This window comes from Eulemur rufifrons, chromosome 6 (genome assembly GCF_041146395.1).
Source record: "Eulemur rufifrons isolate Redbay chromosome 6, OSU_ERuf_1, whole genome shotgun sequence".
NCBI classification, from domain to species: domain Eukaryota; kingdom Metazoa; phylum Chordata; class Mammalia; order Primates; family Lemuridae; genus Eulemur; species Eulemur rufifrons.
Genome location: NC_090988.1, coordinates 71,789,553 through 71,803,420, shown reverse-complemented (window position 1 = coordinate 71,803,420; position 13,868 = coordinate 71,789,553). Strand labels below are relative to the sequence as shown.

At 35.4% G+C, this 13,868-nt stretch overlaps 1 pseudogene; it reads right to left on the bottom strand.

The window, feature by feature from the left end:
• Nucleotides 1-523: 523 nt before the first annotated feature.
• The window catches only part of LOC138384301 (zinc finger protein 133 pseudogene), a 34,144-nt pseudogene continuing 20,799 nt past the window's right edge, over nt 524-13,868 (bottom strand).

The following is a 13,868-nucleotide window of genomic DNA, read 5'->3' as shown; positions in this document are numbered from 1 at the left end:
CCTTGTACTTCTCTTTTCTCTCTTTTCTGGAAAATGTGTTTATATTTATATATACATTTTTTGTATGAACACTTAGAGACCATTTTTTTATGAAAACTTATAAGTTGAAGCGTTCCTTCACCCCTGAGAGCTCAACTGCGTGTTTCTTTAGAGCAAGAACATGGCTACATAACCACACTGCATTTAACATGATTTAACATTTATTAAACACTACTCTCTAATCCATGGTCATTTGTAACTATATTTTTTCTGTCCAGGATCCAATCCTATATCAAGCATTGTATTAGGTGGTCATGCTTCCATAGTCTCCTTTAATCTATTAATAAACCAGTTAATTAGCCTTTCTTTGTCTTTCTTATCCTTTACACTTTTGAAGGGTACAGAGCAGTTATTTTGTAGAATATTTCTTAATTTATGTTTGTCTAATGATTTCTCATGACAAGATTTAGGTTACACATTTTCTGGCAGGAATTTTTTTTTTTTTTTTTTTTTTTTTTTAATATCCTGGTGTCCTGTTAAAAGAATCCTATGAGGAAGCCTATGGTGTGGGTCTGTTCCAATATCGACAGTTGACTTTGTTAACATGATGCGCTTCTTGGAAAGTTCTTCTTTTCCTTTTGTAATTGTGTATAATAGTTTGAGTCTTCTGAGAAAGAAGACAGGATCAGATGTGAAAGAGATTATATTTGAGAAAAACGTAAAGAGGGAGTCAGAGAAGGCAGCAAAAGTCATCAGACCTAGACATGAAGGAGGAGGGGAAGGAAAGGTGGCTGGGTGGGTAGAGCAGCTCTCAGCTTCAGCACAGTCTAAGAAATGTTGAGCTAGCGAGGGGGTCCTGGAGCCAAAGCTGCCCTTAAAGGGTCCAAATCTTGCAGGGTCGGTTAATTCTTTGTTGTGGGGAGCTATCCTGTGCATCACAGGATATGCAGCATCATACTTGGCCTCTACCCACTAGATTCCAGCAAAAGCCACCCAGTTGTGACAACAAAATAATGTCTCTAGACATCACCAAATTTCACATGGGGGTGGTGGTGGTAAATTGCTTCTTGTTGAGAAACATTGCCCGATATGTGTAGGTATCTTTTTGTTCTCTGGCAAGGGTTAACATATCTCTGAAGTCCATTCTGCACACATGAGATTCCTCCTACAGTTGTCTTTTCTTGAGTGATGATGTGTGACATTGCTAAAGCCTTGCCTTGACTCTCTGTATACAAAGCTTCTCTACAACAGGTGTTTCCTCTGGCGTCTAATAAAGTGTGACTTCAGCATAAAACCTTCTCCACACTTACTGCAAACAAATCTTCTCCCCTCAGTGTGCTCTCTGATGTGTGATGAGGGTTACCTTATCACTAAATCCCCGCTCACACTCTCTGCACACATAAGGCTTCTCCCCTGATGTTTGATGAGGGCTGACTTCTGGATAAAGCCACGTCCACACTCCCTGCACACAAACGGCCTCTCCTTTGAGTGAGCCATCTTGTGCCTGGCTAGATTTGCTTTCTGGCTAAAGCCTTGCCCACACAATGTGCAAACATAAGCCTTCTCCCCTGAGTGTGTTCTCTGATGACTGATGAGGTGTGACTTCTGTCTAAAGCCTCGCCCACATTCCTTACACACAAAAGGCTTCTCACCTGAGTGGGTCCTCTGATGTGCAACGAGAGTTGACTTATGGCTAAATCTTCGCCCACATTCCGTGCACACATAAGGCTTCTCTCCTGAGTGTGTTCTCTGGTGTGTAATGAGAGCTGACTTAACACTAAACCTCCGCCCACACTCAGCACACATATATGGGTTCTCTCCTGAGTGGGTCCTCTGGTGTGTGGTAAGGTTTGATTTATCACGAAAACCTCGCCCACACTCCTGGCACACAAAAGGCTTCTCTCCTGAGTGTGTCCGTTTGTGTTTAACGAGATATGATTTCTGACTAAAACTCCGGCCACACTCACCGCACAAGTGAGGATTCTCCCCTGAATGAAGTCTCTGGTGTTTGCTGAGAATTGATTTATCCCTAAAGAGCTTCCCACAGTCCCCGCACACATAAGGCTTCTCCCATGTGTGAGTCCTCTGGTGTGTGAAAAGGTTCGACTTATCCTTGAAGCCTCGCCCACACTCCCTGCACACAAAGGGCTTCTCCCCTGAGTGAGTCCTGAGGTGTCTGATGAGGGTTGACTTCTGGCGAAACCTTCGCCCACACTGCTCACAGACAAAGGGCTTCTCCCCAGAGTGGGCCTTCTTGTGTGTGACTAGGTTTGACTTCTGGCTGAAAGCTTGCCCACACTCCGGGCAGAGATAAGGCTTTTCCCCTGTATGTGATCTCTTGTGTGTGACGAGAGCCGATTTGTAGCTAAAGCTTCGGCCACACTCATTGCAAATATGAGGCTTTCCTCCCGAGTGAATCCTCTGATGAGTGAAGGAGACTGATTTCTGGTTAAAGCCACAATTTCCACAATTGATTACTTCAAATCCTTGCATTTCTACCCACTTTAATACTTTCTTTGTTTCTACAGGGTTTTCCTTCTCAGCCGAACTCAGTTTTATTTCTACCCCCGTATTGCCTTTCATAGAGCTTCTTAGCTGTCCTGCAGGTGGGATGGAAAAGCTCCTTAAAGTAACTCTTTCTCTTACTCTCCCAAAAAAGGATTTGGAGCCCCCTCCTCCATCTTGACCTTCCACTCTGTCCCTCCAGAAGCTTTGATAAGAGAGTGGTGGCTGCTGCTGTTTCTGATCTACTGGGCAGAGATCTGCCATTTGGAGAGTTTCCGCAGACAAACCTTGGCAGACCTGAAGGTGATGAGCATGTAGCACATGTTGGCATAACTGCTGACGGCAGCAGACCAGAGGGGAGGAGTAGGGTTGAATTTCGGGTTTTGGATCGACTGAACAGGGGCTGGGCAGACATTTTCTTTCCTCTGTCCAGGGCTCTTCCCCCTGCTCCAGCAGAATGACCAGTGTTGGTTTGGAAAATTGAATTCCCAAGGAGACCAGATTGCTGTAGTTTTCCAGCATCACATCCCTATACATGGTCCTCTGAGCAGGGCTCAATAGCTTCCACTCTTCCTGGGTGAAATCCACAGCCACATCATGAAATAATAAGGATGCTTCCTCTCTCCTACCTCTCAGGAGCCCTAAGGCCATGTTTCTGCCTGCCTCCCAGCCCCCAGTGGTATTCTTGAAGAAAAGTGAGGTCTTATCCTCATCCAGCCTTGGCTTCTGTTCAGTAGCACAGGAGTAACTCCTGGGGTTGGGCCCTCACTGCCCTCAGTCCTGGCACGGCAGTCTGAATCCCAACCTGGCAATGGCCCCAGATAGCAGTGTCTCTTGCTGTCTGTCCTCTTCTCTCTGCCGGGCTTGTTTCTCTCTGGGAGTCATTTCATTTCGCTTCCTTGAATCCACAGCTCTTCTCCACCTTCATAGAAGGGTATGATTTTTATTTTATTTTGTCTGTTCTTGTTGTTACCACTGGAACAAAGGTCTTTTCTATCCTTTTATATTCTAACTGGCAGCCAAAGAATTCCTGGTAGGGGGGGAAAAAAAAAACAAGGAAAAATTTAGAATTGTTCATAAAAAAAAAAAGAACTAGCGTTTTGATTTTTTATGCTTCAAATTCCCTCCTTTTCTCCTTGCTATGGCTGTCACTAATTGGCTAGTTTTTGTCTTCAGCCATAGAATAACCTGGGTGTTTAATTGTTGTTGTAATTTACCTATTTATTTTTAAAATCTTTTTAAATTGATACATAATAATGGGGTGTTAAGCCTTTAGAACCATCTAATCTTTCATTTTAGCAACGTTATTCTATAATAAAATGTCAAAGCTTTGATTTGCTTTTGTGAACAGGAAAAAAGATCCAAGTACCAATATATGTCTATATGACAATCAAAAAACAGAAGCCACCTTAGTGACTCTGCTTTCTCCTCATTTTTATTTGACCATTTAGGATGTTATCTAAAAAGACGTTTTCACCAACCTTTGAGAAAGTCCCTATCAGCAGAGGCTGAGGAACACAAAAGGCCAGGAGTTTATTCATTTGTTATTTCTCAACTAAAAAGGAGTAGAATATGTATCATTTAAATAGAAAATAAAATGGTGAATATAACATATTATGAAGTACAGAAATAAGATTTTTTTTTTTAAAGTAAGCTGGAGAAACTGTCCCTGTTGGTTTGATTCAGTGGGATTTAAAATGATGACTCAAGAAACTCACAGCAATAACATTTAATTTAGATCTGACACTGACTATCGATTCACAAGTAAGCCTCAGTCTTAAATTCTAACTGATGATATTTGGACATAGAGTGTAACACAGCTTCACTGAAGGTACAGATTGTTTGAAACATTGATTGTTTTTTTCAAGGACAGCTTGACTGTACTTCTCCTACAGTGTTTCAAGGCATGAAAGTCAAGTGAAGAGACATTCTAAGTAGAAAAAGAGTCTTTTGTATATGTACCCTGTTTTTTCACTTATTTATCCATGGTTATACATCCCTTGCAATGTTTCAGCATTTAGACTACATAGGAGGAGTATTGGAATGACAGCACTCTTCACACCGAAGGGCATGATTAAATAATAGTAATAAAGGAATGTCTTTATGTTCCATATAGGGGCAAGCTTTAGGCATTCCTAGTACTGAATACAAGGGAAGATCATTGAAGCATCTAAATGCCTACTCTAGAATCCCCGAGTAGGATAAATATGAAAAAATAAAATGCATATCTTCAGCATTTGACAAAGTTAAAATAAAGCAGAGATTATAAACATTCACAATAAAAATTACTAAATTTTTACATTTATATAATGCAAAACTGGGAAGTTCAAGGGGCCAAGTTTATTTTTGAATAACATTTAACTCTTAGGAGAAAGTAATTCATGTCAAGCTAAAAGACTGTATACAAAATCTAGAAAAACATTCAGAGAAAGAGAGTATAAATGTAAATGCAAATTCAAAGACTGAAAGATAAAATCCAGAATTTTAGTGCCTGGGGTGTTTAACATGAAGTACCAAGTAGTTTTTTTCTTTCTTTTTTTTTTTTTTTTTTTAAATAATATTAAAGAGAAAATAAAATATCTCAAGAAAACATTTCATAGTGTATATCTTGTTAAGGCCCCCTCTCTCACCACCTACAAGGTTGATGTCTATGGTGCTTAGGAAAGTTTTGCAGGTTATAGTATGTTTCCAGGTCAGGTTTTATCTGAATTCTTGAGCTGAATCTTAGGGTATAGGAAGTCATATTGGCTAAGGTGCTGCCATCTAAGTAATATCAGTGCAAAACTGTTTGTTTAGGACTCCCTAAGTCAAAATTTGGAGTAAGAAAAGGGATCTCAGTCCCAAGAGAACCTGAAATTGGGTTTCATACTCATATCAGCAAAGGAATAAAATTTAATGATATTTAAGACTAAGTCATAGACATCCTGGACAAAGAAACTTGCCACACCAATATATAGTATATTCTAGTGAAATCTATTCTAAATGTTCTGTAAATATAATATATACTCTGTGTGTGTTTATAATATTAGGTAGATATTATTTGCTACATCTGAGCAATGAGGAACTAAAGCACAGTGAGGTTAAGTCACGTACTATATTTTTAGAATAAAAGGCAAAGGCAAAGATTCAAACAAAGAAATCTGGTTCCAGTGTCTGGGCCATCATCAATATGACATACTCTCTCTCTTAGCATAAACTCTCTAAAGTGGGTCCAGAACACTGCATACAAGAAACTGAGCCCATAGTCACAGTGGAGAATAGGGGAAAGAGAAAGCCATTTCCTAACAATTAACTAAGAAATTACAGCTTGTTTGATTACGTGTTTGTTTTAACTTCAGAAAATATAGTAATAGCCCTGTCTCTGTAAGAATAAATAGTTGAGACACAGTGAATGTCTTTTAAGGGGATGGGTTTGAATTGTCTTCTGTCAATCATAAAGGAAATACAGTAATCAAGAATGGACTAAGGCAAGAGTTTGCCACAGAGGTCCAGGAAAGCCCACCCAGCACTGTTCTTCATGCCATTATTGCCCTTGTCTTCTTGGACAAGTCAGAAAAATGGCTGCATTATGGTCACCCGTCTCAAATGCTTTATTCTCCTCATTCCTTGTCAACCATAAATCTATGGGAAGGATTTGGATGGTTTTATGCAAACCTTTTCAACTCTCTCGTGATTGAAGAAACAGATTGTCCTTATGTTACTATTTTGTAAGTTCACTGACACATAAAAGATAAGGAAATATAAGAAAATTTATATACCATTACTGTAGCAACAGAGTCAAAACTAGAACATAGAACTCACAAATTATGAATCTGCTATGAAAATGAGAAATCATACATTTTTGCTAGAACTGTGTTATGTATATTGTTCTTAAGTTTAATATGAAACTATTTTTGAATAGCATTTGTGAAGTTTCAGAAGAAGACATGAGTAAACTAACATTTGGGCTCTTATTATTTATAAGGAATGCAATACATTTCTAAGATTAAGTCAAACAGTTTTTAAAATATATACAAAAGAAAAGATCAAACTGATCAAATTTTTTTTTAAAGTTTTGGTTCTATATTTCTAATTCTTAAAAATTCCAAAGCTAAATTTTTATAATAAAATGTCAGGTATATTTTTGTAAACTATAGATTCAATTTGTTTGTAATTCTGTCCCTCTACTCTATCCTTTTATAGAAAACAATCCCAGGATTAAAGTTAGAAAAGAATCCCACTGAAAATTGTATGGGCTGCCTGCCTCAATCATACTTAGAAAAATTTTGAGAAAAGTATTTTTAAAACTCTCAAATAGACTATAATTAGAGTCCGGAAGGCAACCAACATTTTATAAGTTAGCAAGATTCTTGATGAATATTACATGAATTATTGTACAGGTGTTAGAGAAACACAATTTACTTCCCCCAAATTAAAGCAATGAAAAAATAAAATAATGGCTTCAGCTCAGTAGAATGCACTCTCAACATGGTTTACAGAGGGCAGTGGTGGTGACTTTTTACCCCTTTACCAAACTGCTGGATACAACCTGGGTAAGTTACTTCACTTGTCTCTACCTCAGTGTTTCATCAGTGGAATGGAAAAAATGATATTCCTACATCACAGCATCACAGGATTGCTTCTTTAAGAGACTAAATGAGAAATATATATATGTGTAACATGACAAATAAGGATTACTAATATTCTTTTATTGGTCTTAATATTATTAGTGCATCCCTTACCACTTTAGTGAAATCTGTGGTCTAAAGTTTCAAAACACAAGTACACTTGAGTTTAAAAAACCTTTTACGTTAGTACTGAGTAGCTAGAATCATCCAAATACACCCCAATGTCACTTTGCCAATAAAAGGAATATGAGACATTGTCTGTCCTTGTGAAAAAAAAAAGATATGAAGCAAGGCTTTGTATACCCAGTGGTTTCCTTCACTGAGCTTTGTCTGAGCCAGACAGCTCAAAGAGTGAGGCATAGGAGAATAGCCTAGACTGTTGACACATATTTAAAATTAAGCACTATGTAATTGTTTGACATGTAGGTTCTGGGTAAAAGTATGACAAAACTGAAAAGATTTCCACTTATATTTTGCTTACATTTAGATAGAGCAGTAAAATGATTAGGTTAACACAATTTTTATCTGTACAAGAAATTTTGCACCAAAACCATGAGACTTACTGAGAGTAAGTATTTAGCTTTCCTTACTTGCAAATTGATTAATAATTTTTTCTAATGAACATTACTCAATAAAAACAACTTGGAATAAAATAAAATAATTTGGTATGAAAATCAAATTAGGGAGGCTCATTAAAATTTGTACATCTTCCCAGGATGTACAGTGTTGAATAATTCATTAGCTGTTTAACACATTTCCACACCCTTAGAAACCATGAAAACTTTTTATTACTGGGATTTTTTTTTTTCATTTTATAAAAGGGTTGTATATATATATATATATATATATATTTTTCATCTGTGAGACTCTAAAAATTTATATGCAAAATAATTAACATTAAGTTCTTTCCAATTAAATCAGCAGAGAAGGTTTAGCTGACACTATGCTAGGTACTCAAATTAAGAGACTGTCTCATTGCATTAAACAGAGTGCCTTTATCACTGATCAACTCCCAGCCTATTTATTTGATATGACATTCAATGGTGAAGGAAAATGAATCTTCCCAGTTTTCTAGGCAACAGATGTACAGCTATCTTGCTTCTGATTGTCTAGGTTAGGTTTGAAACAAATATAAAAATATAAACATTATAGTCCTTAAGCTGAACCAGAATTATAATAAAACCTAAAGTAAGTCCCATTTCATCAAATTGAGTCGTCTTATAGACAACTAAATAAAGAGAAGAATTTTCAAGATGTAAGCGTAAACAAATGTAAGTTGTATTGAAGCATCAGGTAATGTATGATAGCTTAAATCATACTAAACAGACATAAAATTGAAATAACTAGGCTATCCTGTGCTTCTTTTAAATATTATAAATATATCTATTCAGAAAATCTGTCACCAGTTTCCATTAATATTTTCATTTATTAATTTACTCATATTTATCGAGTTCTTAAAATATTTTTGCTTAAATAAAATAAATTTGTTTTAGAATTGACAACATTAATTGAATTATCTTCTTCATATTTTTTAGGTAAACACTATTTGTGAATTTTCTAATCTACCATATTCCTAACAAACAAGTGATTTTCTTTTTAATGTATTCATCTGCAATTGAGATGTATTTAGCTAACTTAATTCCAGATGACATTGTTTTGCTTCTTAGCATACTTTATTAATATATCATATAGAAACTCCTTAATTTTCAAATAAGGGGCCCCCAAAAACCTAAATAATCTCCAATGATCATGTAATTATTTTGACTACTACAGGAAGGATTCAAGATTTGATTAAAGTCAGGAGTATGGGTTTGTAGGATGAAGGAATCAAATGATAAAACTACAAACAATTTGAGCATTTACAATAAATTTGCTCATATAATTCTTGAGAAATATATTTCTATGGCCTATAAAAATAAGGAATGAAAAGAGTAATAAATCAACATTGCTGCAGTAGCCTTAAATTTCACTCATGAACCTAAAATAAATTGTCTCTCATATCTACATGGCATATTTCTCTCTTTTGGACATTTCACCATGTTCTCTGACAGTTAAGCTACAGTTCAGTCAACTAGGGTCAGCATGGCAAATTGGAAATATTTTATAAGGTTTCAATTATCAGGAGAATAAACTAAGAAAAAAAAGGAAGCCCTTCACATATTGTTTATTACCCACCATATTTCTATACCTTTTCCTTACTATTCCACTCCCAATTGATACACTAACATTTGTGACATTTATCAGATTCTTAAAATAGTTATTTATTTATTCTAGTCTCTTTTTTCTGAGTTTTGTCATGTGCCTGAGGCCAGGGAAACCAAAGGATGTTCTGTAAGGTAGTGATTATTGGCCCTGGGTTTGACATTAGAAAACCTGGCTTTAAATCCTAGCTCTGCTCTCCTTTATGATCTAAAGTTTTGGTTGATATAAGACACATTTTCCCAGTTCTTTGTTGCTACTAAAATCTTCATTTCTCTGTAGTAGCAAAGTGCTACTACAGAATAAATTGCTACAGATAAAAAGTTGTATTTCCCACCCTCTTTGTGATTAAGTCTGACTATGTGATACATTTCTGGTTGATGATACTTAAGTGGAAGTTTTTGGAAGGGGCTTAAGAGAGTATCGTAATATTTTCTCACAAGGACTCAGGGGACAAGAAACCGCTAACTACTAACCACTAACTTCTGGCCTTTCCTTTTTCTGTCTAAGAAGAAAAAGAAAATTAGCTAGAGTTCAAGCAGCCTTTTTGTTTGACTATGAAACAGTAAGCATATAGTACTGGTGGACAAGCTTATAAAAATATCAAAGTGTAAAATCCTGATTTCATCATGGAGCCACTATTTCAATGGGGGAGATTCAAATAAGCATACAGAAGTGGAGAACTTACCACAATGTCTGCTATAGAATTCACTGTCAACAAATCATAATAATTATTGTTATGTGTTTTTTGGCAGACAGAGCCTTTACATTCTTTTTTTCTTCTTTTTCTATAAAAAATTTCCACTTGATATGTTATACTGAGAAACAAATAAGCTAATCAAAGATTTAGTGACCTTATTTTAAGATAAGTATAATCATGTGTCTGCACACATCTTTTTGTGTTTAAATCTAATTATTCTATTTAATAATCATTCTAAATAATCACAAATTATATGTATCATAAGTAAACTTAATACAGGTATTTTGCTGGCTGAATATCAACAGGCGCACATGATATATTGCTTTTAAAATTTGTTTGCCCAAAGTTTTCTATTAATTTAAGTCTTTGAAAAGCCCCCTGAGTGCATACTACAGTTTATCTCAAAATACTGGAGGAAAAATTATTTAAAACTGGATAAATTGATTTTTTATGAAAGCAAAAAAGAAAGAAAAAAGGAAGAAAAAATAAAAACCCAAAATGTGACTCTTAACATGATGCATCTTTTCACAAATCATGTTAAGAGTCACATTTTGGGTTTTTATTTATTTATTATTTTTAGTTTGATTTATTTCTTAAAAGAGTTTCTTCTAGTCATTAATAAATTTTCTACAGTATTGTTTTTAATTTTTAGTTAATCCCAATCAATTCAGATGCTGTCTAAATTCACAACACTTGTGCCTTCCTAGAGCCTTATAAAAAGTCAAACATAAATTTAAGTCATGCAAGCTCAAGTTATAATCATAATCTTTCTGTGTCTGGTATATAATCAACACTTAATACATGAAATTTCTAATATTGGGCCAAATTTGTCATAGAAAACTTCAGTTTTGAGGCATTCTCTATCCTAAATCCTTTGTCTATTAACTGAAGAAAGGACTCAAAACCATGACAATTCTGTCTGACAATGTGATGGAATTACATGAACTTGAAATTTTAAAATCTAAAATAATTCACATACATTATAAAGTCAAAATAGCGAATGACAATAGAGCAAGCAAAAATGCAAATGAAGAAAAAGGAAGGGGTAACTAAAGGAGTTCCAAAGATAAAAATAAATTCAGGCCATGGTCAGAAAGCTAAATGAAGTCAGAAAGGATGAGAATGTACAAGGATCCTTCCATTCTGTATTGATCAACCCCACGTTAAAACCTGGGTGTGGCCTTGGCCACTTCGTTTTAAGATAAAATGACAAAATTATTTAAGGAATTTGACTTAGCAAAGAGTACTCTGGGAAGTGATACAATTAATACCAATATCAACTCCTCTAGTTTTTTGTTTTTATTTTTGTCTTTTTTTTTTTCTAAATAGCTCAAGTTCACGAAAGTTCAGCAAGATAAAAGAAAAGAAAACAGGGGTCAACTTAAAATGAGGAAAATATTTAATTAGAGCTAAGAATCCTTTGAGCAAAAAAACTTTGGAAGAGATGTATCAGGGGTGTCATATTTTAGCTATGTTTGATAAATCCTTGAGCATCTTTATGAAGAAACAAAGAATGCATTGAATTATGAAGTACCGTAGCTCTAATACTAGACTAGAAATTAAAGTCAGTTCAGCATCAAAATATACAACAGCCACATTATAATTATACTTAATATTTGTCAAACATTTACCTTGCTAAACACTCTGGTAAACAATTTAGATTTTTTCTTTTTTACAAATTTATTTTTTATTTGTGTTATTGATATATTTATTTCCTTTTATGTGACAAAACTTATACATATTTATGGCATACAACATGATGTTTTAAAATACGTATACATTGTGGAATGGCTAGATTGAACTAATTAACATAAATAGCTCTATTTATTTTTTGAAAAGCTCCTGCTATGAAATGTCACATTTGAAAATAACTATGGATCTTTTATATGCATTTGACTTATTCTTGCCCATGATCTTGACATGGTGCTATTTTCATAAGACAGAAAATTGTATCCATTATCTAAGGCTGAACTTTCTCAATTTCAGTAGCTTCCATGAGATTGTGATGGTACATTTCTAGGGAAAAAAAAAAAAAAGGCAAAATTTTCTTTCACTCTTTTTTCAGGAAAAGCCATTTTTTACAACACCAAGTTTGAAAAACACATCAAATATTCTATCTCTGGGTAAAGCACGATTATTTTTTAACTAAACAATATCTCTCAGAATTAGCAAGTTTGGAATATGAACTGTAAGGCGCAAAGGACTTTCTCATTGGAGAACCTTGGTGTGGGTCACATCAAGCTGCCTCAGTCCCTGGCTGCACACTTTGAATATAGTGCCTGCTTTCCTATGACACCACCTTTGCCAAGAGTATCATATGATGAACAGGGTGGTTTAGAAAAATAACACAAGTTGCTGTCTAACTCTCTTCTCCAAAATAGGTGGCATGCCTTAATCACTGGCCTTCCAAAGTTAAAATAGCATTCTTTTTCACAAAAGTAAAGTGTCTGAGAAGTCTGATAGTAAATTAACTGTTTTTTCAACATAATATTTACTAAATTTAATCATCACAAAATCTCTATATTCTCATAACATTTCTGAATATCCAATGAAAGTAATATTTCACAGAATATATATAACTTGATAATTGCTAATCAATCATATTGTTTATCACAAACTCCAGACTCTAAGCTTTTGGATATGTTTATTACTTTTATTTGGTTTTCTGACTTATTAAAATTTACAATTTTTATTAACTATTCCCTCACTTTATTCTCAAGTTTTGTTTGTTTGGGCTTATCTAAATCTTGAGTTGAATGTCTGTTTCAGTATTTTCCCCCAAACCTTAAAGTTTTGATCATTAAAGTTCTGTTTACAAAACACATTTCATTTTATTCCAATATATGCATTCTTATTTTGATGTAAAATTATTTTCTAAAAAAACAACAACAAAACAAAACATAAGTCCCATTGAATCGGAATGTCAGATATAAAACCAAAGCATCGACATTTTAAACTCTCCATGTGATTCTGTATCATCATTGACGAATGTCAACTGAAGATGTGGAAAGGTGAACTTTATTTCTCTTATTAAAAAGTTGCAGCCTGCAGAGTGTACATTCTGACAGTCTGGGAAGCATCGCCTTGAGCAGAAGCCACAAGCAGGTACTCTGAGGGAATGGCAAAGGGAACAGAAATTTATGCTGAGCAGGGAGGCCGAATGTACATGTTTAACAAGCTGCAGGAGTCATGAATACTTATAAAAGGAGAAACATGCGCATGCGCAACTGAGCTTCATGCCACTTCACGGGATCTATATTCAGAAAATGGCGCCTTAGCATGATCTGAGGATGGAGTTTTTGGCCCTCTGATATCAAAAGGTGCAGCAGAGGACACAGAAACCCTCACTGCACATACTCCGTAGACTGGTCAGAACCACTCCTTGGTCAGTGGCTTTTTATTAGGAGGAAATGCTCGTTGGTTATAGTGCTGAAATTGCTAAAAGGGAGGATTAATATTAGAAGGTTGATTGAAATCAGTGATGGAGCAAGTCTTTCCAAAGTCTGGTTCTGTTTAACCCTTAGGGAAGAAAGCCTAGGTCAGCGAGGGAGGGGTTATAAGGAGGTATGTCCCACCTCTCATTCTGTCATGGCTGGGAATTCGGTTTTAAGGTTTCTCTGGGGTCCCCTTGACCAGGAAGGGGTCCATTCAATCAGTTGGTTGGCTTAATATTTTATTTTTATTTCTCAAGAGGTTCCATAATCCTCACTACCCCAACAAGACCTTCTGCATACTTCCATTCTGGCCTGCCACTCTCATTAGACAACTGTTTTGAAGGTAGGAATTGTGCCTTATTTTTCCCCCAGCACCTGCACAGTGATTCACACACAATAGAAGCTTAACATTAATCCCTTCCCTTAGTTTAAAGGCATGACATT